The sequence below is a fragment of the Jaculus jaculus genome, chromosome 11 (assembly GCF_020740685.1).
Source record: "Jaculus jaculus isolate mJacJac1 chromosome 11, mJacJac1.mat.Y.cur, whole genome shotgun sequence".
NCBI classification, from domain to species: domain Eukaryota; kingdom Metazoa; phylum Chordata; class Mammalia; order Rodentia; family Dipodidae; genus Jaculus; species Jaculus jaculus.
Window position 1 is genome coordinate 95,405,672 of NC_059112.1, and position 6,323 is coordinate 95,411,994.

Here is a 6,323-nt window from a genome sequence, read left to right on the forward strand (position 1 = left end):
GTTAAGGAGTTTGCCTGCAAAGCCAAAGGACCCACGTTAGCCAGAAGCACAAGGGGTTGCATGTGTGGAGTTCGTTTGCAATAGCTGGAGGCCTTGGTGTGCCCATTCTCTCTCTGTCAAATAAATATTGTTCTTTTAAAAAGGACATCAACAGAGAAACTATCAAGAAGAAAAGAGCTAAACATTCTGGAGATTAAAATAATAACTCAGTTGAGGTGGGCCTGGTGGTGCAGCCATATAAATCCCAGGTAAAAGTAGGAGGAGCCCAAATTTCTCTCTCTGACTATGGAGTGAGTTTAAGGCCAACCTGACAACTTAGTGTTTTACAAAACAAATGTATAAAACAAAGGCTAGTGATATAGCTCAGTGGCAGATCAAGACACTTGGAAGGCAGAGGTAGGAGAATTGCCATGAGCTCAAGACCACCCTGAGACCACATAGTGAATTCCAGGTCAGCCTGTGCGCAAACAAAACCCTACTTTGAGAAACAAAAATAAATAATTTTTTATCTGATACCAAATCAAAGACACTATATAAGGAAAAGAAATTTTTCATTGAGATCTGAAGTGCCACTCCCACACACACACAGACTCATGTATTTCTCCTCAACTGGTCCTCAGCTGGTGGTGCTGTTTGAAATTGTGAGCCTGGCTGGCAGAAAGGGGCCACTGGGGAAGGATTCCTTTGGGGGTCATGCCTCTACTTCTGGTCCCTGTACTCTGATTCCTGATCTATCTCTCAAGATGTGAAAAGTAGCGCCACAGCTTCTACCACTACATTCCAGATATGAGACTGCAGATGTTCAATGTTTGCCCTACTGGTTACTTGTCTTGATCCAGTCTCTTATGTATTTCACCTAGCACACCTGGTTCTGAAAGTCAAAATAGTCTATGGCACCTAATCTACCTGACACCTTAGCCCAACCTGACACTTTTTTGCCCAGTTCAACATAGTCCACAGCCACATGAACTTCACCTCGCACACAACCACCCTGTGCCAGCCACTACACCCTGTTGCCGTTCTTTCCCAAGTCCTTATAAGCCAGGGCTAACTCCTCTGTTCAATGCTCACATCAGTACCAAGAGAATGCGCAGTTCTGCGACATATGCTAATCCAAAACACCTCAACCTATCAGTGCCAAGAAACCCACAGGTCACGCTATAATTTCCACAGCCCAGACTGTCAACCTGTTACAGGATTCCATAGAGAGGTAGTGCTCCAAGAGTTCCAGAAAGCACCATTTATTTGTATTTATCAGCATGGGCCTAGCGGATTCACATCCACAGGCTAGCCCTGACTGCAGTGGAGCATTTTCTGATCTACTCTGAAGTCCCTGCCTTACACTCAAGGTGCTATTCGTGTTATCATTGCTTATCCTACACTACTTGCTTACCATGTGCACGTTCAAAGCTAGAGGCCACATGCTAGACCCAAGTTCCCTAAGTGCCCACAGGGACAGCGTTGCCTTTCCTGTGCTCTGGGAGGGCCCTTGTTGTCTAATTGAGGCTAGTTTACCTAATGTGTCCCTTTGTCCACTGCACTATGTCCCACTGCTGTCTGGCCAGTGTGGTGCTGCCTGGCCACTTGCTATTGCATACCTGCCAGATTATGCTCATACCACTCTGTCACGGCTATGTTTATCCCCCAGTCCTCCAGCTTGCTCCCCTTAAGGCCCCCCCTATTCCCCATCATTTGCTACCCACTCTACCATCACCTGACCCGCCAGCATATGCCCTTTCCTCAACTCACACTAGTGCATCCAGAGGATCCTTTACCTCAACTTTCCTTAGTCCCTTGTAGCTTGGTTTTCCAGCCCAAGGTGGGCTTCTACTCATGATAACATCCTCAGCTGTGTGTCCATACCTACCCCTCGCAGCCCTTCCCCTCCCCTGCCCAGCCTCCTGTGTACGGGATCTCAGACGCCCTAGAGCAGCTGGTCCTCACCGTTCCCCACCTAACCCCAGTCTACTGTTTGCCCAGTAATTCATCATCCCTTTCCTAAGTCCGTGATCTGCGCAGACACCCATCCTTACTTTACCTAGCTTTCCCACCATGCCACATTCACAATCCCACCTTAGATCTGCGTCTGTCTGTCTCTCCAGTTCCCCAATTCTCAGTCATGCTACATCAACCCAAAGTTGCCCGAATCTGCAAATAACTTCTACCATCGCCTGACCTTGTAGCCTTTCTCGTTCTACACGTGTGACACCAGAGAAACCGGATTCTCTACTGACCCTCCTCCACTGCCGCCAGCCGTGACTCCATCATATCTTACTCAGCTATACCCTGCCTGTGAGCCTGCATTGCCTCCATTTCTCCCCAGTTCTCTGCTTCTTGGCCTCCCAAGATCCTCTGCTCAGCTCATCCTAGTCAACAAGAAATCTTGCTATACAACACATGATATTCCACAAACCGCCCTAGTTCACAGCTTCCAGGCCTGTCATGCCACACTGTCCCCCTCAACCTGTTCGTCCCTGTGCATCCTGCCCCAAGTGAAGCTCGTCTGCTGCATTCCGGCGTGTCAGCCAGCCTGGATGCGTACTCGGAATATTCCACGCAAGCAGCTTGGTTCTGAGCTTATGCTCTCTGTCCCTGCTTCCTGCTAGCCGACCCTGCTGCCCAGCGCACCATGGTCCTCACGACACGTCATTTCCCCACTTTATCCTACTTGTTCCTGGCTTGTGCCCGGCTTCATTTATCACCTTACCTCAGTTGTCGTATGCCAGGCTGTCATGTTGTCTATCAGAACCTCTTCCAACACATTCCTCGATACAGATTCCTCGATTCCAGATTACTGCCACCTGTCCTGCCAGGCCACAGTGTGCCCACCACATGCTGTCTAACCCGCATGTCTGACCCTACATTTCCTCCCAGTTCCCAGCTGCTTGACATTCCAGGACATCTTGCTCCCCACCACATCCCAGTACACCGTGACATCACCTGCCTGTCTATATTGTTCTCCACTCACTGTGCTTTTCCAGCCTTCCCTGTTCCCCACCTCTCAGTAGAACGTGGCAGCCTGGTCTGTAAGACCAGCTTATCCCGCTTAATCATAGGCTGTGGCCGCATGACCTGCCAGCTGGTTTAGTCTCCCAGCCTTCACTAGTGTCAAGAATATCCCCAGTTCTGAGCTTACCCTACAATGTGGTCATGGGGCCTGACAGACAGCTGGGGTCCCTTACTCCACTCTAGTCTACCGGCCCTTCCAGTGGCCCAACTCTCTGCTTCGCCTTGGCTCGGTCGGTGTCCTACAAATCACATAAAGGACCACCGTCACAGAAGCCACGCCGCGAGCTTTCCTAGCCCATCTTAGCCTGCCACCTCCAGCCTTGCCAGCCTGACCTGTTCCCCTTCAGTAAGCAGTAAGCTCTTTCACATGACACTCCAACTTCCCCATCATTTCACAGTCCACCCAGCTTGTCAAGTTTCCCAGTTCACTCTGTCCAGCCACATTGTTATTTAATCAAGCGTGACTGGCAAGGTGACAGATCACTCTTCCTGGAGAAGAACTGCACACCAACTACAGCCCTGCTGGCAGGAGGCATCGTGAGAATAGTCCCGCCTCTTGTTCTAACACCGTGACATCAGTGACATACGCAGATCTCCGATGTGACTCAAGGGAGTGCGAAGAGGGTGACGTTCAACGAAGGGCAGATGGAAAAGTTGATGTGTTGGGCTCAGTTTCTAACATTTTGCTAGAATAAGCAAGTTTATTCTTCCCTCCTCTTTGTTGTTTTTATTTTTTAAATTATGAGGGGGGGGAGAGATAGATTGATGCACTACAGCCTTTAACTTCTGCAAACAAACTCCAGCCACATGTGCCACCTTGTGCAACTGGCTTACATGGTCCTAGGGAATTGAACCTGGGTCCTTTGGCTGTGTGCACAAGCACCTTAACTGCTAAGCCATCTCTCTAGTCCCCGCATTTTCTTTTACTCATGTTCTCCCCCAAATATATATTTTCAATATTAAGCTTTAAAAAAAAAATCTGAGAATGAGGTATCTTCCTGGTAGTCTTTCCTTCCAATGACAGTGGGGAGACTGTTTCCTCTGCTAAAGTATCACCAGTTCAGACAGCCTGAAGAAGTAATCATTGTGGGGAACAATTGCTGTGAGATGATTCGTCAAATAGGGAGATCTCCCTTTAAGCAGTGTCTGCCCTATTCCTTGACGTCTCCCCAGTCCCACAGAATTCACTGGAGCAATAGCAGCAAGCACTCTCAAAGATCAACTCTACTCATGGAGAACTGTTTCTAAAAACCATTCTTTTCTCACAAATTCCCTGTCCTTAGGAGGAATTATAGCTACAGCAGTAAAGGACTGATCCTAAGAGTGAGAATGTCACTGGAGAAAGATGTGAACTTCACACACACACAGATTATTTTCTCAGAATATTTATTGAGAACACTCAATATTGTCAACAAGAGCCAAATTATTTGCATGGAACAAAATGTTTTCTTTGAACATGGTGGAAATACTATATTTTGTGTGAGAGAAAACTCCCAATCCAGGGCCTTGGGAACAAAAGGGTGTTAGGTATAAGCTGGCCATGTTGACTGTTACAGGTGAAATTTTGTTGGTGTCCCAGCTCCCTGTTTGGCAAGGATTGGGGGGCTCGTGTGACATAATGGCTTCTCCTGTAAAGCCACACATTTTGGGGACTGTCTGTTCCTGTGCCCTGTCTGAGTGGGTTTTCCAGTCAGGGGACTGGCTTGGCTATAGGACTTGGTAGGTGTCCCTTTAGAGGAGGCACCTTGGTAGTGCAAGCGGTGGCTTAGGACAGGCTCAGCCTGTATTTGGCATTCTTGCTTGTGTTGAGGTCTCCCAGACATCACTGGGGGAGGAGACCCTGGGGGACGAGTGGGGTTTCCTGTGACACGCATGAGCTGTCGTTCTTCCTTGAGCACCTTCTCAGTGCTGCTTGGGGCTCTCTTCCCTAAGCCGTGGGCAGGAAAGGCAGCTGACCCTTTAACATGTCCTGTGCCCTGCAGAGATGTGGCCAAGGTGCTCTTTTCCGGGGACCTTCGTGACCCTTTGCACGTCCTCCCTGGACAGAGCCACTGCAAAAAGTGCTTTATCTGTCTCCTTCCACTGGTCTCAGGAGAGGGCTGCCCCTTCTTTGACAGAGATGGGGAGGATTTGCTCCCACGAGTGGCTCCTGGTGGCCGGTGCTGAGGAGTGGGCATCTCTCCTGGGGGTTGGCATGGTTCCAGCCCTGTGTCCCCTCCTCCAAGCTCACGTGTCTTGCCCAACTGAGGGAACTTCCTGTGAGCTGCAGGTGAGCTCTGCTTTATACAGCTGCCTAAGGCCCGTGCAGGGGCCCAGGACGCCTCCTTGCCATGCTCCGTGCTGCTTCCTCCAGGGGGCAAGAGCCCACGCAGCACTGGGCAATCTGCCACGTCCCCCCTGGCGGGGCTCTGCTCATGAGTGATTAGGGGTTTGTAACTGAATTCCTCAGAGGCAAGGGACATTTTATTAGAGGGTCCCTGAGCCTGGGTGCTCTGCCTCCCCTCTGATTTAAAATTCAATTCATTGGACGACTGTTTTTCACAGTTGGGGGTCTTAGGGTCTTGAAGACCTAAAGTCCCCTTTAGGACCCTGACAGTTTTCCTGGTACTTTCTCTATAGCTGCTTCTCGACTCAGAAGACACAAGAAGCCTCATGTGAAAACCCATCTGTGACCAAGACTCCAGGACCCTTTTGGGCAGGCCCCAGCTCTGTTGGATGAGTCTCTTTTGAAGGTGGTGCTCCATTTCCTTTCTCAGCTCACTAGGGAGGGGCCAGTCCACAGGAGGACTGGCCCTGGGGACATGGGCCTGGGAGAACTTCTCCCCCCGCGTGAGCTTGGGAGCTGGAGGACAAAATTCTTCTGGGGAACTTTTGACCACTGAGAGTAAACCGCATACCTTCTCCTGTTCTTTTTTCAAAATGTTGTATTCCAGGCGGTGGATCTGAGGTGGCATCAGAGGCATTGCCTCATCCTTGGAACTATGCAGACTCACCTCACAGTACCTATACTGGGAGACAGGAGAAGATGGCATTTCTGGCACTGGGGATTTTGGCTGGACTTTGGTCTCAGCAGGAGGGACCTGTTCAAACTGAGGTGGGGTCAGGCTTGGGGGTAAGGACTGTGGCTGACTTTTCGCTGAGGACAGAGGTGTAGGGCAAATAAGGACTGGGGAATCTGAGATTCTGTTGGAGAAGGTAGACCTTTCAGAACTGTCACCTGCGCCACAGGTGATTAGGGACTCACTGTGCAGAGAGGCGTGACCCAAGAAGAGCTCCCTGTGATCATTCTCTTCCTGCTCTTCAGAGGCTTTGGG